Here is a 23,452-nt window from a genome sequence, read left to right as displayed (position 1 = left end):
TCTCAATTCAAAGACCACAATCATGTTTGGGAAAACAACAAACAAACAAAAAACCCCAACCTTAAACCTCCCTTCTGTTGTACTTGAACGTGTGTCTTTTGCAGGGCCAGCTGGGGGTGGGGGAACAGGAGGGCCATTTGGCCTGGGCCTCAAGGTCAAAGGGGGCCTCAAATTTAGACACTTGTTAACTTTTTGGCCTTTGATAAGTTTCGCAACTTGTTTTTATGTGCATCCCTATCGGACCAAAATGTGACACACACTCTTGGCTTAAAGCTGCAAATTTAAGCAAACATGAGAAATATTCAAATTATGTCTCATTCTTTTTTTGGTGCCTTATTTGGGTTTTCATGTGTCATTTTTTATTTTTATTACGGTTAGGGACCTCAAAAAGCTGGGAGTGGTCTGAGGCCTCTCTGGACCTCTGAGAGGGACTGGTCTTTTGCATATTAGTCACCCCTTCTCTCTCACACACACACACACACACACACACCCCCCCCTTCAGAAACAGGATATACCAACACTAGAAAATAAGATCAGTTGTGTCATAAGCATGAAATGAAGGTACATTAGGTCATACTAGCAATACAAAGATTGAAGCCATCAGAAACACAGGTCATATTTCACCAAGTATGGAAGCCGGCGATACTTGGTGTTCTAGGAGCTCTCTCTGTTCTGGATTAGCCTAGAAGCCCGGCATTATTGAGATTACTGATGGCAATTTTGGATTAATATTTAGTAAGTTTTGTTTGATACTTGACCTTGTTACTGACTGCTCTGATTCCAAGGCTGCTTAAATGGTTAGAAAGCTATAAAAGGAGGGAACAAAAAGCCTCCAAAATTGTCAGATGCAATCTGGGGTGCGGGGGAGGGAGGGAAAAAGGAGAGAAAGGAATGAACAAAATTTGACTTCACACACTAGGCATCTCAAAAGTATTTTTACAAAGAACCAGTAGAGTAAAAGGCCATATTGGTGAGGAGCAATAGCTCAGTGGTTTGAGTACTGGTCTCCCAAACCCAGGGTTGTGAGTTTAATTCTTGAGGGGTCCACTTAGGGATCTGGGACAAAATCAGTACGTGGTCCTGCTAGTGAAGGCAGGGGGCTGGACTTGACCTTTCAGGGTCCCTTCCAGTTCCGTGAGATAAATAAAATAATTTGAGATATACCTATTAGCCAACACAGCAGCCATTACACTCATTTTAAAAGTCCACACTCAAATCTTTCTGCACTGTAATCCATTTTACTGGACAGCATGATGGCATAGTGACCAGACTATCCCCTATCTAATCTCCATGTCTCAAATGGGCAGTAGAAACCTTGGTTCAACTTTTTGTCCAAAGGAGAAATTTGAGTAGGTGATGTTTTTACAGCAAAAATAAAACTTTACTACAATTGTTATGCTTTAATCTGTCTTTCAAGCAAAATAAAATCTCCTTCACCCCTAAATCTGTATCCAAACATCTTTAAATCTGTGAAGAATAATACTTTTCAGATACCACTGAAAGATTAATACCTATTCCCATAGGTAACATCTTCAAGATGATCTTAACTCTAAATAGGTTTGCCAACTTTCTAATGGCACAAAACTGAACACCCTAGCCCTGCCCCTTCCCCCGAGGCCCCACCCCCCACTCACTACATTCCTCCTCCATGGGGTGGGACTGGGGATGAGGAGTTTTGGGTGCAGAAGGGGGCTCCAGGTTGCAGGGTTGGGTCGAGGGATTCAGAGTGCAGGATGGGGCTCTGCACTCAGGCAGAGGGTTGGGGTGAGGATTCTGGGCTGGGGGTGCAGGCTCCCAGGCTCAGGGCTGGGGCAACTCCCAGTCAGCAGCTCAGCAGGGCTAAGGCAGGCTCCCTGCTTGTCCTGGCACAGCACTGCGCTCCTTCCTGGAAGTGGCCAGCAGGTCCAGGTCCTAGGCAGGGGAGCCAGGAGGCTCCGCATGCTGCTCTCACCCTCAGGCACCGCTCCCATCAGCTCCCATTGGCTGGAAACTGGCCACTGGGAGTACATAGCCATTTCTCTCGGTGGGGGCAGTGTGCAGAGCTCCATGGCCCCCTGCCTACGAGCTGGACCTGCTAGCCACTTCCAGGGAGGAGCACAGTGCTGTGCCAGGACAGGTAGGGACTAGCCTGCCTTAGCCCTGCAGCATGACCGAGCACATGTGTAACGGCCTGGTTGGCGGTGCTGACCAGAGTCTCCAGGGTCCCTTTTCGACTGGGTGTTCCAGTGGAAAACTGGACATCTGGTCACCCTAACTCTAAAGCCTATAAACTGAAGTCCAGTGCACTTCTTAAGAATTTACTTAAGGTACAATATCAAATATATCAGTGCATGTGACCCAAGTTTGGAAACAGAAGAGACGATCTTTAGAAAACATGGATTTTTACTTGAACATAAAAAATTAAGAAAAGGATGTTATATGTGCTTGTCCTAGTTTTCATAGCACATAGATCTTGTCAAACCTGATCTCATTCTTTCATTCATTCTTTTCATACATGTTTGGTTCATAAAGGAAACTGCACAGATATAGCATATTTACTCTTTTTTAAAAGGCATTGTACTTTGTAAAAGTACTGCATGCTATTGTGATTAAAAATTAACACTATACAACAGCAATAAAGCACATATTAAATTATTTAAGAACTAGCTAACTGACAGATCTCAAAAGAGTAGTTAATAGGTAACTTTCATCTAACCGGTCTTTTTCTACTGGGGTTCCATAGGGATCAGTACAGGGACTGAGGCTACTCAATGTTTTCATCAATGATCTAGACAAACATAAAATCACTGTTGATAAAGTTTGATCTGTGTTATCTGCAATCAAATAGGTCTACTTTACCAGATAAAATGCAGAATTATGCAACTAGTTAATAAAAAAAGTAGGCCATACCCACAGAATAGGGAACTGTATCCTGGAAAGCAGCAACTCTGAAAAAGGATTTAGGGGTTATGATGGACAAGCCAAGCAACTGAACACGAACTCTTAGTGTGATGTTATGGCAAAAAACGGCTAATGCAGTTCTTGAGGAGTAGGAGTGGGGAAATGATTTTACCTCTCTATACATCAGTGAGGAACACTGTACACAGTTCTGTTGTCCACATTTTAAAGATGATGTGGAGAAAACTGGAGAGGGTACAGAAAAGAGCCACAAAATGTAGTCCATGGGCTGCAGAAAAAAATACTTACAGGGAGAGATATGAAGAGTTTGGCTTACCAACAAGATGACTCTGTCATAAATGGATAGGTAAGGTAAGGGTTAAGTTTCTTTTACCTGGAAAGGGTAACCAAACACCTGACCAGAGGACCAATCAGAGAACTGGATTGTTAAAAGTCAGGGGCGGGAATTTGTATACCAGGGGTCTTTGTTGTTTTCTCAGCTGTGAGTAAACAAGGTTTCCTCCTAACTCCATCTTATCTTAAAGTTTCTTCTAAACATCTGTAAGTACCCAGGGAACGCAAAGTAATTCGGCTATGATGATCTTTGTGGTGTATTTACCTGTATGTTGATTTGTTGGACTGGTTTAATTGGGCTATCTTTAAATCAGACTGTTTTTTCATATCTTCTTATAAGCAAGAGCCTGTATTGAGTTTCTTAATGCAAGATTATTGTTTTATATTTTCTTTCTTTTTTTTTATAAACTTTTTCTTTTAAAACGTGTGGAAGTTTCTTTTCCTAGGGAGGCAAAGGGAAGGGAAAAGCCAGGCTGTGAGCTATTTTCCTATTGCTTTCAGGGAAGGAGCAGGCTACGGGGCAAGAGACAAAGAATCATCTCTGTTCTCTTGTGGTTGAAGTTTTTTTCCTGTTACTGCTACGAGAGCAGACACGGGGGAAGGCAAAGCCAAGCTGGTGGCATTTTGCATCTCAATTGTCCTGAGGGTAGAGAACGCTTATCGCTTGGGAAGTAGAGAAACCGGTTTCTGTGCAAGGCGGGGAAGGAGGGGAGAAGGGATTTTTTCCCCTGCTTTTAGCATCCAAGGGATTTGGAATCTGGAGGTCCCACCCAGGGAGGGTTGGGGACACCAGAGAGAGGAAAGGGGGAGGTCAGGCCCCCTAAAGTAAATTACCTACCTGACCTGGTGGCAGCCCAAATACCCAAGCTGGTAGTGAGCTTGGGGGAGTTTCAGGTAAGCCCCCAGACTTTTGGACGCAAAAGTCCAGGTTTGGGACAGGACCAGATTGTGGACGCTAAAGTTCAGGTCTGGGACTGGGAGGCTGAATTACCACAGACTCAGAGGTGACAATCACACGGTGAAGTATGTTCATGGGGAAAAATACTGCCTACAAGGGCTCTTTAATCTATTGGAGAAAGGCATAACAAGAACCTATGGCTGACAGCTGAAGCCAGACAAATTTAAAATTAGATATTTTTATTATAAATATATTTAAATAAAATTTTAAAACAGTGAGGGTGATTAAGCACTAGAACCACCATGTCTTCAAGTTTTTGAATCAAGATCAGATGCCTTTCTAGAAAATATGCTTCAGTCAAAATACAATTTATTGGGCTCAGTACAGGGAGTAGTAGCTGGGTGAAACTCAATGGCTTGTCATATACAGGAGCTAAGACTAGATTACGTAATAGTTACTTCTGGCCTTAAACTCTATGAAATTACGATGGAGGGTAAGGAGGAGAAGAATATTCGTGTATGGAGGTTCGTTTGTACTGCAGCTACAAGATATAATGGCAGCCTACTGCTGAATTTAGGAATGTACTTATTCTTTTCCAAAATTGCTTAAGTAGACTCTCTGATGAAATGTCATCACAGTAACAGATGGCAAAATGCTAAGAGAACAAACAAACACACTTCAAACACTTACAGTGAGGAAAGAAGAGGATTTAAGGGATGTTCCAGATATCACTAAGAGTGAAGCAATCATTCACAACCAGGAAGGAACTTTTGTACATAGAGATTAAATTTCATAGTAGGAAAAAAATGTAACAAGAACAGCCACCTGGGGCTTTAGGAAAAAAAAAGTTATGGAAGAGAAAAAAAATCCTTTAAAATCACAGCTTCTTCCATCTGTCTTATGTTGCCAAGTCCAGATTTATACACTGCATCCATTCATCCTTGAAACAATTTGAGCTATAAAAGAGTAGGTGGCAGTGTAGTTACTATGACCTCTTTAGAACATTCCTCCGGCAAGTCAAGTTGCAAGAGTTTCACGGGGTTCTTCTAGACGTCGGCCCCACAGTGTCCTTGTGGCCCCATTTCCTTCCCGTGTGGGAATAACTCAAGGAATAAAGTGGAAACCTCACAAGTTTTGAGTTGTAGTTTCCCTTAGATTCTTCTGTTGAAAGTTACTGAGTTTCCCCTAAGTGAAGAGGCAAGTGTTCCACCACTATGAATGGCTCATCCCTGAGGGTGGGGGAAGATATGCTGCAGGCAAGGGATTTCTACACAAGTGAAAAATCTCTGCCTCTGCTCTTCTACACATCCTATCCCGACCTTGCTGCAGCGGTACCCTGGACAGCGCTACTATTGGTGACACCCAAATTACCTTCTGGGGGCAAAAGGAGTTCCAAATCTTCAAGGTGTCAACGAAGGCTGTCTGCCAGCAGTGAGCTCTTCTTCATAGGGCTTTAAAGAATTATATGGTGAAATCCCATGTAACTCTGAAAACTCAGGGAATTTATGGGGACGTGAACATATTTGTTTCTAATAGCAATTTAAATAGTCCACCGTACCACACTGGTCCTGACTTTGTTCTCGCTTAGGCTGCTGCAGATCAAATTACTACTCTGGTCAATAGAGCTATGATAGCGTAAGTGAAAGGAGAATGAAGCTGTAGGTTTTTCCTAGTGAATTTATCTAAAAGTCTGGGACAATTTACACCCAAAAAGTTAGGCACTTCAATCCGTATTTAAGAGGCTTCATATTCAGAAGTGCTCAGCACTCACAAATCCCATTGGCTTCACATGAGCTCTAGTGGGACAAATCCATCCATAGTGTCCTTGTTGGCATACACATGACATTGCTCTATTGAACAGTTTATTGTATTGAAAATGTTCACAACACACCACTATATGCCCCCGATTTTATGATTCCTAGGACTTCCCTCTGTTTTCTGTGAGTGAAAGACGAAAAAATAGTTTCAGGAGTTAGAAGCACAGTTTATTCCCATGAGAAGCTGTTTTCCCCAGAGCTTTTCCTTTCTGCAGTGCCAATATTCTTTTGACGGGATTAGTGTTTACTTATGCCTATTTCAGCAGCCTTTTTGAAACCCCATTTGAGAATTAAATGATGTAAACTCACAGAATTAGGTATACAGTCACACTAGATAAAGCTGAGAGCGTTTCCCTTATGCATTCCTTAGAAAACTGCTTTTCAAAGCTTTTAACTAGCTAGAAAGTACAGGTCTTTTTAATCTGAAACATACTTCAGCTGCAGTAATATCACTAGTCTTGTTGATTGCAATGATTTTAATCCCTTACTTGGCCACTGGAATGCTATAATCAAGGGCTAATGCTTCATCTCTCTTTTAAAAAACTTATTTAAAAGCATCTTTCTTTTTATTATACATTAAGGGGTACTTTTTTTTATAGCTTATTACAACAACCTGTAACCCACCAACACCGCTTTTTGTCCTACGGATACAGGGGTGTTAACGGGCCACTTCACCATGAATGGTCCTTAGAATATGTGGTAACTACTTACGCAAAACCATCTGTTCGATCTTGCATTTAGCTGTGACACTCTCAGTATCTTTCCCAGACCTGAAAAAGAGCTCTGTGTAGCTCAAAAACTTGTCTCTCTCACCCACAGAAGTTGGGCAAATAAAAGATATTACCTTACCCGCCTTGTCTCTCAGATATCCTGGGCTACAACACTGCATACTCTGAGATTTAGTCACACAATTCTAATTGAAATTAATGGGAGGCGTACACTGCCGGATGCTTCTACAGGGCTTTGAATATATCAACTCACGTGTGTCACTCCAAAATGTAAGAATGATCTCATTGTACTTTTGAATGGCTGAGAGGTCATCAAAAATGGAGCAGAAAGCAGCTATGTTCTCCTGTCATATCTCAAAGCTAAGAAGGATTAAGCCTGGGCCAGGTTACCCTGGGGGACTCCTAGGGAGCCTTACAGGAACAGTGCAGGAAGTGGTGATCATGATTCAGCAGGTGGAGCTCTTCCAAGTCATTAATGGAGCAATGTCCCAAATTGGTGTTAACTGCACTGCGGGAGAAGTAGGGTAAAAAAGCATGCTTCTGGACATGAAAAGCTCTATGGTATTTTTCTGTAAGGCTAGAACTGACATTTTTAATTTCAGTGTCCCAGCCAATTCCAGTTAAAGATTTACACTTCCTCAAACTAAGTTTTGGAGGCACTTTCTCTTTCAGGTTTTTTTTTTCCCCCCACATCTGATCATGAACTTTGTTTTTAAATAATAGTTCCATTCAAACCCAGATTGACATTAGGTGCATCTCTATACCTCCTCACCTACTATTGGTCTTGGTTCTAATACTATCCACACTACTGATGAGGTAAGACTTAATTAGTTTAGGTTGTAAAGTGCTTGGAAGCAGCCTGCAGACAGTTGAGGAGGTTCCATAAGGAGATTTAAATACTTTCATTTTAATAGACATTACTAATAAAATTGTATAAGATTAAACCATATGTTTTGCATGCTCTTGATATTATAATGAGTTTATATCATGGCATTCACTACATGCATAAAATACTCGAATCCTCAAACATTAACAAAACAGTTTCTGAAGTTTTCCCATATTGTGATGGGACAATCACCATTTTGCTGGCCACTTTAGGCATGTGACTAAAAATAGAGTATTACAAGCTTTAGTAATGATTGTACAAGTTGTGGTTTCTGAAAAGTTGAGTCTGTAAAGACAATATATATTGTAAACATCACCGGGTTCATCCCATTCAATGTCTGTGCTTTCAAAGACAAACTATTCAACACAGCAGAAGAGAAAAATGCTGAACAAACACACTAGCATAAATCTTATTAATCTCATATCTCTACAATCACCTAAGATAAATTCCTCTAGTTGAACTGATTAAAGTTAAGAGAGTTTTATGCTAATCTGCAAAATGAATCTTCAGTTAAGTAGTTATTGTTCATTGGTAACCAAGAGAAACCAATTTCTTTTTATTTGTAGTGTATCAGATCACTTATCTGAGGTCTTTTCCTGATCATCATACACCACTTCTTTTAACTGTGTGCCAGGTAAAAACCTCTACAGTTCTCAGATCAGTGTTAATATTCATTAGCTTATACAAGTTCAGCGTACACACACACACACACACCAACCTGAAAAGCAAAGTGAAAATAAGTAGAGTTCAGAGTAGTTTTGTTTGTAAACAGCTAGATCATAAAGTTCAATCAGCAAATAAAAATAAAGGATTTGGACAAATCCAGTTTATGGGCTAATAAGAAACTCTAGTAGAGAGAAGTGTATTCCAATTACTCGAGATAGTTAAGTCCAAGATAGTTAAGACTGCAAAGAGATCTCACAAACTGGGTGACAGGGAAACAAAAATGGCAGATGAAGGACGTCGATAAATGCATAGTAATGCACATTGGAAAACAATCTCAACTATACATACAAAATCATAGGGTCTAAATTAGCTGTTACCACTCAAGAAAGTGATCTCTGAGTCAGCATGATAGTTGTCTGAAAACACCTGCTCAGCGTGCAGCTGCAGTCAAAAAAGCTAACAGACTATTAGGAACCATTAGGAGAGGGATAGATAACAAGACAGAAAAACATCATAACACCACTATATAAACCCATGGTACACCCACTCCTTGACTATTGTATGCAGTTCTGGTTGCCAAATTGATATGAAGGATTTTGATCTGCTCTAAGCACAGCACTGAGAATATTGCTTTGCCCCTAATTAACTGAAAATAGGGAAAGCACTGAAACAAAATTAAATAAATTGATAAGAAATGGATTGTCAACAACAGACCTTATTAAGATGCATAAGTTAACAAATCAGTATATATTAAAAGAAATAAGGTGATGGTTTACAGTTTAAAAGTTTGGTAATTTAAGTGTGCGTACCATGTGGGTACACAGCCAACTGTGAAATGGCAGTTTCATGAAGTTTAACCTATGGCCAGTGCGCTGATAGGCAGTGTGGACTGAGGTCAGGAAAAGAGTCACTCTAAGACTGTTGGGAGGGGTCAGTCACACATGGTCAGTCCAAAGCTGGGGGGGGGGGGGAAGAGAGAGAGAGAGAGTCACCATCCCATAAGAGTAAACAGAAAACTGTGTTGTACAACAGCTTTCACTGACAGCCAGGTTTAGCAGTTATGATTGGTCTACAAGTATGGACCAATCAGAGAGGGTCTGAAGATAGGTAGGCTAACCATTGGCTTTATTTTTCAGTTCAATCAAAAATAGCCAAAAAATTGTGTACAGAGGCAAAGAGCAAGCAGGCAAAAGCCAGTCAAGTCAATGGCAGGAGTAGAAGGAGAACCAGAAGAAAATCAAAAGCAGCAGAAGCAACCGCAGGCTGATAGAAGCAGCAGCACTGCTGGGACAGAGCAGAACAGGCTCCTAGGACAGAACAGATGGAAAGAAAACTACAGAGGGTAAAGCATGCTAGCTATAGTATAGGCTATAGAATAGAAATAGAGGTAATGAATTTGTATGCTTGGGATAATAAAGAGGAGTGTTTGTAGTGTGTTTGTGTTACTATGTATAAAGTTTAGAGTTTAAGATTGCTGTCAGTGTCCTGTATATGACTGATCATGTGCAGAACACGATCAATTTATTAACCCATCCCAACTGTATGACATTATGGCCTTGGGTACTTTAATTTGTATACCTATGCTAAAGGATTTATGTTTATGGTTTTAAATTTAGGTTTTGATTAACTGTATTAGGAAAGGTTAGTTACACTAAATAAAGGAAATATTTGTTTTGGAAAAGTATTGCCTGGGTGTCAGTGTTTTGAATGGAGGGCTGTATCCATGTCCTCCCAGGCGTGAACAGATCAAGGAATTCCCCAGAACAGACTAGAAGGGCATAGAGAGATCCTTGGTAAAATCTGGCAATTCTACTAGGGCGGGCCCCCTCCTTTCACCTTGCAGGAACAGATTAATGGGTCAACATCTTGGGAAGCCGGAAGTAAGCAATACAAGAGCTACTCTGGGATCCTCAAGTCTGTTTTTGGGGGTAACACCACCAAAAAGATATTAGAATTGGAAAAAAGTACAGAGAAGGGCAATCAAAATGGTTAGGGGCATGTAACAGCTTCTGTATAAGGAGAGATTAAAAAGACTGACTATTCATTTTAGGAAAGAGCTGAATAAGGGTGGATATGGTAGAGGTCTATAAATCATGAATGGTATGCAGAAAAAAAGCGTTATTTACCCCTTTACATAACACAACACAAGAACCAGGGGTCGCCCAATTAAATTAATATGCAGCATCTTTAAAACGTAAGGAAATACTTCTGCACACACCACACAGTAAGCCTGTTGAACTGGTTGCTGGAGATGTTGTGAAAGCCAAAACTGTAACTGAGCTCAAAAAAAGAATAAGATGCGTTCGTGGAGGATAGGTCCATCAATAGCATAGCAAACATTTAATTACCACCTTATAACATGGGACACAGATATTATAAGTGAGATTATGTGCTGTATGCATTAAAGTCAAAACACCAAACACATTCTTATAAACTTAAGGTCTATTTTAATTATGCTAACACAGTAAGACAGACTGGTTTCTAGCTATGCATTTGTTAATGTTCAGAGGGGCCTAGAAGCCTTGGCCTGAGCAGCACTTTGTTTGCCAGTGTCATAATGGTAACTACAGCCAAAAAAGAAAGAACTGTAGGGGATGCAGATCAAGGAAGACAGAAAAGGGTGATTGTATATGATGCACTATACCATCTGGGGAATGTTTAGAAGAAGTGAAAGGCAAACAAGGACGTGAGGGAATTGATCTTTATGATTACACTGTATTATACATAATATAGCTGGCGCAGGAGAAAGAGCTGTAGTTAAGGCTGAATGCCAACTTCCTTTTCATCTCAACTTCCCTACTCTTTCAGCTACTTGGAACTTTCCCAGATTCCTTTTTATAAGGAAGCCTTCCATGTTTGGTGGATAGAATGTGAAGAAAAAATACTCTTCTCAATAAGAAAAGACCATTCATAAAATGGACAAAAAAAAATTCAACTTCTGATGCATAATTGAAATCAAGAGTTCCATTCAAGTGAGAAAAAATTTGGTTTGATATTTGCAGGCTTCTTGAGTAAGAACTGCATTTCATTCTAGCCTCATTTCATGGAATGATTTAGGAGGAGCTCTATGGAGGAGATATTTATGGTTTTCCTCCCTCCAACCACTTCCCACAGATAATTTTCCCAGTGGATGACTATCTGGGGTATAGGATTTTAGCTTAGCAAGGCCAGTCCCTCTGACAGTCACAAGAAAAATAAACTTGGGATTCTGTGGCCACCACAATCGTTTGGAATTGGATTGGTCAGAACAAAAACTGAACTTTGCTGCTACTGAGATATTGTGATTATGTAAAGTGTTTCCACAAAAGACCACTTTATATAGCTAATTATTCCCAAGAGTGAAAATAACTTCAGATATACTATTTACATAAAATTTCATTTATATTAAAAGCACATTCTAATTGATCTTGCTGCGCATGTTGCTATTTTACTGTTTTTCCTGTTGCACAGATTATATGTGAGGGTATCATCATCCTCTTCCTACTTCTCCCACATTCCCTCCATTTTTACATGTCACTCATTGGTGGTCTGAAACAAGATTATAGACTGCTCAGGGTTGGGACCACCTTTTACTCTGTGTGTACACTGGCTGGCACAGTGAGGGGCTGAGTCTGGTGGGGCCTGCTGTTAAAAAAAAAAAAAAAAAAGAAACTATTTAAGGGAAATATGAAGTTTAGTCTCAAGCTTGGACCATTTAAATTTAAAAAGTGCCCAGAGAGGTAAAGAATTAAAAGGGGGCAGGAGAAAAGAAAAGTTAAGTAGCTCAAGTGCATCATTCATTTAATCTTCAATCCTCACATTAAGATAAGTATTTACAAATCTTTTTTTCCATAAACTGCTCCTTGTATGTATAACAGCAGTCTGTTAGATCTTTGAATTTCCTTGTCACCTTTGATGTTCACATGTGGTTAGGAACTATTTTACTATCAACTGACAAAATGAAGATTTACTCATTCTGTTTATGCCATGAAAATTATAAAATATTGCCTACTCTGCAAAGCCAAATGATCATTTCCCTTTTGATTCAACTCAAAGGAAAGACTGACATTAAAACAGCAAAGTGGAAATGGCCAATTAGCTGCTTATGAGAAGTTACAGTGCTGCCTCAATATCTCATCGGTTTGGTGGATCATATGAATATTCTCAAGTATCAGAGGGTTAGCCATGTTAGTCTGGATCTGTAAAAGCAGCAAAGAGTCCTGTGGCACCTTACAGACTAAAAGAGGTTTTGGAGCATGAGCTTTCGTGGGTGAATACCCACTTCGTCGGATGCATGTAGTGGAAATTTTTAGGGGCAGGTATATATATGTAAGCAAGAAGCAGGCTAGTTCAATCAGAGACGATGAGGCCCTCTTCTAGCAGTTGAAGTGTGAAAACTAAGGGAGGAAAAACTGCTTTTCTAGTTGGCAAGCCATTCACGGTCTTTGTTTAATCCTGAGCTGATGGTGTCAAATTTTGCAGATGAACTGAAGCTCAGCAGTTTCTCTTTGAAGTCTGTTCCTGAAGTTTTTCTGCTGCAAGATGGCTAGATTTAGATCTGCTATTGTGTGTCCAGGGAGATTGAAGTGTACTCCTACAGGTTTTTGTATATTGCCATTCCTAATATCTGATGTGTCCATTTATCCTTTTCCGTAGGGACTGTCCAGTTTGGCCGATGTACATAGCAGAGGGGCATTGCTGGCACATGATGGCGTATATTACATTGGTGGACATGCAGGTGAATGAACCGGTAATGGTGTGGCTGATCTGGTTAGGTCCTGTAATGGTGTCGCTGGTGTAGGTATGTGGGCAGAGTTGACATCGAGGTTTGTTGCATCAATTGGTTCCCGAGTTAGAGTTACTATGGTGTGGTGTGCAGTTACTGGTGAGAATATGCTTCAGGTTGTCTGTAGGCGAGGACTGGCCTGCCACCCAAGGCCTGTGAAACTCCCCTACTTGGTACCACAGAGCTTTGATGCTTTGCATTCTACATTCCCATCGTGTTTTGCAAAGAGGCTTTACAGAAAGGCCAGTAACATGTTTTCTAAAAATAGTCCATCTTTTAGTAGATGCAGGAAAATAAAAAAAGGGATGTAAATACACTGCAAGGCTCCAAAGAAACTCCTCGCATCTGGACATGTTTTGGCCATATCTCCCGAAATGAGACTATAGTTGTGACATGCACATGGTGTAAAAAAAGCTCTTAGGTTTGTTTTCAAAAAAGTCGTGCTTGTACACCTGATATGTTTCCCTTCATATTTGCAATGTTGTCATAGCCCTGCCCATGGATATTTTCAACATCCAATCCCAGGTCTTTGAGTTCACTTAAAAGGATATTGTACAAATATTCACCTGTGCTGCTTTCTACTACTATGAACTTAATGAAGTGTTCATTACTCCTGTGGGAATATTTGGTGATACACCATCAGGCACATACCTAATCGTCAATGACATTTGTTCTTGGTGACTAATGTCAGAAGTGCAGTTGGGTATAATAGCAAAATACTTAGCAGCCTTAATTCGAGCTATTATTTCATGTTTAACAGCATTCCCTACAATACTAATACGTTCATTTTGAATGGTCTTTTCCTAAATAATGGTCATGTATTTCTTTGTTCTTGATTCTTCGTAAATGTTCCTGCATCACTGGGTCAAACTTTCCCAGTAATTCAGTAACTCCAAGAAAATTTCCATTGTATGATGTTCCCCGCTGTTCATCAGACCCACGAAGTGATAAGTTTCGTTCTGCTAGCAACTGAACAGCAGCAACTAGTGCCTCAAAAACTTGATACCAGCATTTTGCTTCTTGGTCAATAAGTTTTTGTTGTATTGAGTCAATGTTTTTTTCAGCAGATAACCTTTGCTGAACGTCGCAGCAACTACGCATAGCTTGTAAATGTCCTTTTGAGTTTTTGTGCTCGGCCAATCTTGTAAGAATATTAGACCAGTCATTAAAACCATTAGATGCTATTGAACTTGTCACATTATTGCACAAAATCTTACAGTAATAACAAAAGATCTTGTTGGCTGACACTGAGTATATCACCCATGTATGAGCTACAATTTCACCATTTGAAAGTTTCCTTTTGCAGTGAAACTTTGAAAAGCATTTTCTCAATCTTATTTTTAGGGAAATCTTCTACTAAATACTCCCTGATACACTGGCTAATGTATTCTGACCAACTTGCAGGATCAGAGTTGAAGTTGCCTTTCTGCTCTGGATCTAAACCACTCACATCTTTATTATCAGAAAAGCATTCTTGACCCTCAGTACCTTCAGCATCAGTTACAACCTTTTTTGTAGTCTTCTCTTCACCTTGAGTGTCTTCTTCAGACTGATTTGACTCTTCAAATTCTTCGTCACTGATGTCATTCTCTGTCTGTGTCGTATGTTCTGCTGGAGAATTTTCAACCGTATCTGCATCTTGACTGAGCTCTTCTGGCTCAACAGTAGAATCAGGTCTGCTAAAATACTTGTTTAAAGCACCCTTTTGCTTCTGTCTTTCAACTGCCTTTGCCTTGTATATGGCTCTTTTCTTACTCCCACATGGGTACTTTCTACCAATGTCTCTTGATCTCTTACCCATATTGATAGAAGTCACCACATTCTAAAAGAATATTAATTATAGATTTTCACTTTCATATTAGGAAAATAATGTTTTGATAGTTGTACAACTGATTTTCTTCAGTAATAAGAACAGGAGTACTTGTGGCACCTTGGAGACTAACAAATTTATTTGAGCATAAGCTCATAGCCCACGAAAGCTTATGCTCAAATAAATTTGTTAGTCTAAGGTGCCACAAGTACTCCTGTTCTTTTTGCATGTTCTAATATGGCTGCTATTCTGAAACCTCTCTTCAGTAATGTTTATTTTATAAATTTTAATAAAATAAACATTTCCCTATTAATATAAAATTGCACCCTATTCCCCCCTCCCAGCACCACCCACCCCGTGGAAACAAGCCCTCCTTCCCCAGTGCCACCCCGCTGAAACAGCTATGGGGCGAAAAGTAAGGTTGTGGTGGGGCAGGGAAGAAACAGCACACATAGGGTGACCAGATCACAGCAGTAAAATAGGACCCACTACCTCCCCACTTGGGTCCACCATCACACCCCTCTTCACCCCCTACCCCCCCGCTGGCTTGCTGCATCCCTCCTAGTCAATCCCCCACCTATCACTTGGCTCCTTTCACCTTCTCCCTCCCCTACCAGAAACCCCCATGCCCACCCCTAGAACCCCTGCTGGCTCACTGTTCGCCTCTTTGCCCACTCGCCACTTGCCCACCTGCTTGCCCCCGACTCACTGCTCGCCTCCCCAAGTATAAAGCCTCATTGAAAGACCCAGGGGTCACTATATTAATGCACACAGCAGTCAATCAATGCAGTACCAAAAATTAAAATACAGAAAATGGGGCCCCCCCTCCATCCACTGACTCACCGCTCGCCTCCTCATCCCCCGCCTCCAAGTATCGGGGGGGCAGGCTTGTAGAAATTTTGGTTGTGCCGAGAACACTCAGAGCCTGCCTCCCACCTGCCTAAGGCTCTGCAAAGGAGTTTGGGTGGGGGGGGGAGGTGGTCTGGGGTGCAGGCCATGGGTTGGGGCAGGGGATTGGGGTGTAGGACGGTTGAAAGGTTAGGTTCTGGGATGGAGTCTGGGGTGCAGGCTCAGGGACAGAGTTTGGGTGCAGGAGGGGGTGAGGGGGTACAGGCTTTGGGATGGAGTTTGGGTGCTGGGTGCAGGCTCCAGGCTGAGGCATGGGGTGGGGTGCAGCATGGGTGGAGGGGTGCAGGCTCTGGGAGGGAGTACGGAGGGGTGAGTGCAGGCTCTGGGACAGAGCTTGCGGCAGGGAGGAGGGGGACTGGCTGATGGAGAAGCCCAGGGTGCCTGCATAACAGCTTAAACTCAGCGCCGTCCCTGGTTCAACCCACAGGATTAGGGGCCATTTCTGGCATCCTTGTTTATTTCATAGTTGTTGGTGTGACCAAGGGGCAGTTTTTTTTCTGCTCTGGCTCTACTACACAAATATACTCAGAATTGGGGACCATTTCAGAGTTCAAGTCTATTCCTCCCCATCAGAGCATGGATGTGATGCCCAAACTGCTTGCAGGTCCTTGTTGAAAATGTTCCTTTTACAAAAGCAACACAAGAATCACAGGGAAAGCAATTAGCCTGATAAACAAAACCACAAGGAGATTGGAGGGGAAAAATGGATATTTAGGGAAATTATTGTGCCGCCTTTGAAAGGAAAAAAAGTTACCATTCCACCCTATTTATATATTTATTGAATTAAAAACCTGAAATGTCATTAGGACATATAGGCGTGATCTCAGACCTTTCTGTTTTGCTTCAGTGTCCTGCAGAGGCTGAAATTGACAAAATTTTCTCTAAGTATTTTGTATAGTTTACAAAGGCTATTCTAATTGTCTTTCATTCATGTCTCCTTCACCCTACCACTAGCCACCCATTGGTGTGCCTCCTGCACCCTTATATGTGCCCGGGAGATGAAACAATCCTTAAAATCTGTTAACTTGCTAGGAAATAGGGAGGGTCTATGTGGGACACTGGCAGGCATGGCACAGTGCAGCCCCTTGCCCCCCTCCCTCTGGCTGGCTGGCTGTGGCTTTTGCCTCAGTTACTTGCTCCTTGGCGGACCCAGCCCAGCACCGAGCGCAGCAGCAGCAACTGATCGGCGGCAGCTGCATTGTCGATCTCTCTCTCTCTCACACACACACACACAGTCCTTGTGCAAGCAAGCAGCCACCCATTCTAGTGCATTCTCCAGGCGCACAGCCCAGGACTCTGGAGTGGGGAGGGTGCTGGTGTCCTTTTTAGGGGTGGGGAGAGACAGTATTTCTGCAGTTAACACCTTGGGAACTTCTGCAAGAGGCAAAGTGTGGCTGGGCACCACCAGCACACTGAAAGGCCCAGCTTTTAGGTTGCTGCTTACTGGTGTCCTGCCCCAGGGAGCTTTTGGTCCTACAGTGAAAAGCCATCTTTTTTGAGAGAGCCATCCATACTGTGTACACACACACACACACACACACACACACACACACACAGATATGTCAAGCAAAATAAGAAGATTGTTTTCACAGGAGGAGGTTCACGTGGTTGTTCCAAACATTAGCTTTTGAGTGCCATACTGCCACATGGTAACTGCATGTGCTTGCCTCTTATTGGTCAAGTCTTGTCAGGAGTGCAATTACAGTAGGACAACAGTTAGTGGGGGAAAAAATGCAGCCTAAAATGGTAATTGTTAGCGTCTGCTGAACATGTATGTTTAAATGTAAAAAGTGAGGAAATGGGAGATTGTCAGTCAAAAAAGAACAGCAACAAATGAAGAAGTTGAAACTGGTCACTCCCAGGGAAAAAACCCGCTGACACTTCACCTTTGTCACGTGGTGAGCTGCAGCCGCCACAAAGAGAGGAGACAAATGAAAATGCTGAATTTCTGGGTAAGAAAACAGACTCTACCACCATACCCTGCTGTGTGGTCAAAAATGCAATTTCAGGGAGTTCAAAAAGAAAAACGACTGGCTTTTTGCTTTGGGCGGTAAAACTTGGAAATGTCATGACATACTGCACACCCGATTTAAAGCTGCATTCTGCAAGAGGGGTTAATATCTCTGCAAACTTGCCCTTTTGTGAAATATCCTTGCATGGAAAGAATAAAGAAACTGAGCAGTCTTCCCTTCGCAAAAAAATAAGTGAATTTAAGAAATCTGCAGCTCACATGGAGCATGAAAAAATTCAAGCCATGGCTAAAAAAGAAACAAAAACAAACAGAAAACTCTTCTTAATCTGAATGCTAAAAGTGAAGAAGTGGCATCTGACACTACTGCTCGTGTATTCCGAACTGCCTACTACATTACCAAAACAAATCAACCACAAGTGCCTCACTGAGCTACAGCAAATCAACGGAATTGAAATGGGTCGTTTGTGTAGAGATAATCCATCATATATCCACTGAAATGAAAAAGAATTGTCAACAAAGATAGACAATAAGTCAAAAATTACAGTACTTGCCAATGAATCAACTACTCTCACTGGAAACTCGACTCATAATTTTTGAAAGCCAGTATAGATGGAGTTATGAGGCCACTTACATTTCCTCTGGACTTGACTGAGCTGCAAAGTGCAACAGCGGCAGCCATTACAGGGGAAATTTTAAAATGCTTGCTGCGTTGTGGGTTCACTAAAGAACTATTATTGGAAGTGTTAATCAGCTTTTGTAGTGACGGCGCAAATGTGATGTTAGGAATCAAAGCTGATGTTGGCAAACTACTACAAATGGACTTTCCTAATGTGATAGTACGGCATTGCCTCAACCATAGACTGGAACTTGTTGTTAATGAAGCTTTAGAAGTCACCGGAGGTACAAATGACTAAGGCTTTTTCAGATGCATTATATTCCTTGTACAGTCAATCACCAAAAAAACTCATGAACTGAGTGCCCAGGCCAATGAATTACACATTATACTTCAAAAAATAGGCCAAGTGTTCAATTTAAGGTGGGTGGCATCAATGTGCAAACATATCCTGCTTTGGCATAACACTTTGAGATGGCCTCACAAGACCAGTTGAGAGTTTGGAAACGAAAGTCTTAAAATTTCTAGGACTACACTCAATTTACAGAACACAGCTTTATTAGAAACCTTTCTTTAATGCTGCATGTGCTAACAGAACTGAAGAACATGTCTGAGAAGTTACAAGACTGAGACATGACCATTCCAAAAAGCAGACAACCTAATGAAAATATACATCAAGAGAATCAAAAAAGTCTAAAACAGACTCAGGAGTTCACTCTGAACAAGCTCAGAAGGCTGAACAATCCAAGATGTTAAAAAAGAGCAAACTAAACGGTGTGGGAAAAAGCCCCAGAATCAACTTGTCTCAATTAATTCAAGCAGCCATTGACAACATAAGAACAAAACTATTCACAACTGCCTCAACCAAACCAAAGCACAAGCTTCTCATTGTAAGAACTTAAGTAACAATTTGTCGGTTTTGAATCCTGAAAAATGGCAAGAGAATCCAGCAAATCCCCACTCTGGAGAAAAAGAAAATATGAGCGTTGGCTGATCAACTGAGAATCAAACAGGAAACACACCTGGGATTTGTGGAATTCAAGGCTTCTGGGGGGGGGGGGAGGAGAAAAAACACATTCCTGGAAAATGTAAAAAACCCTCATCCTTGCAGTGGACATCCTTGATGCAAGCAACTCTAACTGCGAAAAGGGATTCGGTGCGATGAACATCATTACAGTGAAACAGACTGCACTTACCACTCATCATGTGGCGGACTTGCTATTCATTTCATGTGTGGAACCCTATGCCATATGTGAAATTGTGGCTTGGAAAGGGCCGATGTGCAGCACATTCATCTCGAGGCATGGCACGACGACAGCAGGGAGAGCAGTGAGATCAGCTGTATGGCCCAATGTGGGAGTTTCTAGAAGGTTGCTCCAGGCCCTCCCATGGATCCCCCTTTCTTGTCCCTGCTCACATGTTCCATGCGCCGAACTGGGAGCTAGGGTAGCTTTGCTGTGGGTTCCCCTTGGAGCTTCAGCTCCCACCCATCTCTTTGTGTGTTGCTGCTGCATGCCGACCCCAGACCTCTGTCTCCTTCTCTACCTCCTGGGCAGCTCCTGTGCATGGCTCCCTCCCGCAGCCTGGTGGAGCGGTAGCTGCTGAGGCTGGAAGTTTTCCTGGGGACACCATTAAGCAGCAACCCGAAAGCTGGGGGCCCACAGACATGCTGGCAATGCCCAGTCAGACCTTGCCTCTTGCAGAAGTTCCCAAACTGTTAGCCGCAGAAACACGGTTTCCCCCCACCCCTCAAAAGAGTGCCAGCGCCCTCCCCACTCCAGAGTCCCAGGCTGCACACCTGGAGAATTCACCCAGCCATTGGAATGGGTGGCTGCTTGCTTGCACAAGGACAGTATGTACGTGTATGTGTCACAAGGCAGCTGCTGCCAACCAGCAGCAACACCAGCAACCGGCCTTCGCTGGGTGCTGCCTGCAGAGAGCCAGCAGCTGCTGCTGCACTCAGGACTGGGTCCGCCAAGGAGTAAGTAACTGAGGCAAAAACCACAGCCAGCCAGTGGGAGGGGGGCAAGGGGCTGCACTGCACCATGCCTGCCAGCGTCCTGCCTAGACACTCTCTATTTCCTAGCAAGTTAACAGATCAAAAAGATTGTTTAATCTCCCAGCATATAAAAGGGCACAGGGGGCACACCAATGGGTGGCTAGTGGTAGAAGAAGTGAATGAAGGACAACTAGAATAGCCTTCATGAAATATTCAAGATACTTTGACAAAATGTTGTCACTTTCAGCCTCTGCAGGACACTGAAGCAAAACAGAAAGATCTGAGACCGCGCCCATCTGTGTCCTAACGATATTTCAGGTGTTTAATTCAATATCAAAATAGGGTGGAATGGAAATTTTTTTTTCAAAAGTGGCACAATAATTTCCCTAAATATCCAGTTTTCTCCTCTGATCTCTTTGTGGTTTTGTCTATCAGGCTAATTGCTTTCCCTGTGATTCCTGCGTTGCTTTAGCAAAATTCCTTTGCCAAAAATAAGCCTCCCCATCATCATAACAACATCTTCCCACTGCATTCTCCATTTTTTTTTAAATTAACATTTCGACATGGATCTGCAAGCAGTTTGGGCATCACACCCATCCTCTGATGGGGAAGGATAGATGAACTCGGAAATGGTCCCCGATTCTGAGTGTATTTGTGTAGTGGGTCCAAGGCAGAAAAGAACTGCCCCTGGGTCACATCAACAACTGTGAAATAAACAAGGATGCCAGAAATGGCCCCTAATCCTGTGGGTTGAACCGCAGATGGCGCTGAGTTTAAGCTGTTATGCAGGCACTGGGCTTCTCCGTCAGGCAGTCCCTCTCCTCCCTGCCTCAAGCTGGAGAGGAGCCACGGCCGGAGCTGAGTGCGCGGCAGGGGTGTAGCACCAAGGCTAGCCACCTTCTGCAGCCTGGCTGGGGGAGGAGGAGGAGGAGGGAGGAGAGAAATGTGACAAGAGTTTTCACTTTTCAGGCTTTTATTAGCTGAGTTTATGCTGTTATGCAGCTAAACGAGATGAAAGTAAGCCGATAATGAATGCTTTGGCCACTTTCTTACTGGTATGCCATACCAGCCCACTTTCATCCTCGGTTCTATATATAGCGTCATATAAATGTCATGTTTATTCATTAAACTTTTCAAACAGTGAAAGATCCACTCAACTTTTGCTTGGAAAGCTATTACAGGAGGACAGAGTTCTTATCCAAAGATTAGCAGCTCAACTAATACATATCACACCATATCTTTAACCAGGATTTCATTACTGTGTTGATATGCATTTTTTAAAAAAAAAAAAAAAATTCTCAACTATGTAAATATATTCAACTTTGTAGAGGATTTCATAGCCAAAGGTTGTATGGAAAATGTACATAAAAATAGGGGGCAAATACCTCTGGCCTCAAATGAAATTATTCACATCAGTAAGGGTTTAAAGTAGTGGTCTCCAACCTTTTTATGTACAAGATCGCTTTTTGAATTTAAATGCAACCCAGGATCTACCCCACCCCTTCCCTGAGGCCCCACTCTGGTCACTCCATTGCTCGCTTTCTCTCACCCTCACTCACTTTCACTGGGCTGGGGCAGGGAATTGGGATGCAGGGGGAGGTGCAGGCTCTGGGCTGAGACTGGGGGGTTTGGAGTGTGGGAAGAGGCTCCAGGCTGAGACTGGGGATTGGGATGCAGAAGGGAGTGAGGGGTGCAAGCTCTGGGAGGGAGTTTGGGTGCAGGAGGGAAGCTGGCTGTGGGAGGAGACTCAGGACTGGGGTGTGGGAAGGAGTTCAGGAGGAGGTATGGGGTGCTGGCTCCGGGAAGGGGCTAGTGCAGGAGGGGGTTCAGAGTGCTGGCTTCAGGAGGGGGCTCAGGGCTGGGGATTGGGGTGCAGGCTCCTGCCAGGCAGCACTTACCTTGGGCAGCTCCCGGTCGGTGGCACAGTGGGGCTAAGACAGGCTCCCTATCTGCCCCGGCCCCATGCCGCTCCCAGAAGTGGCTGTATGCCCCTGGAGCAGGGCATGTGGCTCCATGTGCTGTTCCTGCCTGTAAGCACTGCCCCCTCAGCTTCCAGTGCCTGGGAACGGGGAACTACAGCCAATGGAAGCTGCAGGGGCAATGTTCAGGGAGGAGCAGCACCTGGAGCCACATGTCCCCTCAACCCCCCAGGTGCCGCAGGAGCGTGTTGGCCACTTCCAGGAGTGGTGTGGGGTCAGGGCAGGCAAGGAGCCTGCTTTAGCTCTGCTGCACCACCAAGACTTGTAGCAGCTGGAGATCGCTCAGAGGCTCAGGATCAACCAGTCAATCACGATCTACCAGTTGGTGACCACTGGCTTAAAACGATCAAGCCCAAATCAGTCACAAATGCACAAACAAGTCAGCCCAGGTCACATTTTCAAAAGCAATCTCCAAGAAGTCATCTGCCACTTATAAAATATTACACTTACTATAAAATACCACATAAGTTAACTGCCTCATTAAGTTATATCATTTTTCACAGTCTAATCTAACCTTCAGTGTAAGGCATGCAATTATTTACGGTATATTCACTGGTTTGTAAGTTTTAATTCTACCCTATTTTGCTGCACCAAATGCAAGAAAATGCCACTTTCTATTTATGTGTAAGGTCCCCTTGTGTACTTCATAAAGATTTCCCAGAGTACTGATAAGAGTATAGGATCTTGTTCCACAACGGTCCGTTATTTCAAGTTTTCCCTTGAAAGCTCTACCGGTATAAAGTCAACTGTTTTGTGCTTAGTTACCTTCTGCACAAGTAATACAGGCTCTTATAACACTTAGTTTGTATTGAATATAAATTAAGGATACATTGTGAATGCCTTTTCCCCCCCCTCACGGTCATAGCTTGTGCATTCATGCCAATGGAAATGAAGCAGCCAGATTTTCAGGGCCTCACAGAGCAATCTTAGGAAGAGAAAACAGAGCCATATTTGGTTCTACAACACCTTGTTAATGAGTAAGCCATGCAGTGACTACTACTGTCAAGTACTTCATTAATGAATACTTTGTGGGATTGAACCAGAATCACGACAAGCAGAGTCACAAGGGAACACATCTCCCCAGATTTGAAAATTCACAGAACAGTAAGAAAAGTGAAAGTATCCAATACCACTTAATTGTTTAAAAAAAAAAAAATCTGACAAAACCACGAAGGCAAG

The 23,452-nt window shown here is 42.6% G+C and overlaps 1 protein-coding gene and 1 pseudogene across 11 annotated transcripts in view; one reads left to right on the top strand and one right to left on the bottom strand.

Moving 5' to 3' along the window:
* DLG2 (discs large MAGUK scaffold protein 2) overlaps nucleotides 1–23,452 on the bottom strand; it is a 1,558,615-nt gene that overhangs the window by 939,434 nt on the left and 595,729 nt on the right. The gene's annotated exons all lie outside the window — the stretch shown is intronic.
* Nucleotides 17,648–19,628, top strand: LOC142046145 (E3 SUMO-protein ligase KIAA1586-like; annotated as a pseudogene).

This window comes from Chelonoidis abingdonii, chromosome 1 (genome assembly GCF_003597395.2).
Source record: "Chelonoidis abingdonii isolate Lonesome George chromosome 1, CheloAbing_2.0, whole genome shotgun sequence".
NCBI lineage: Eukaryota > Metazoa > Chordata > Testudines > Testudinidae > Chelonoidis > Chelonoidis abingdonii.
This window is presented reverse-complemented; position numbering and strand designations above follow the sequence as displayed.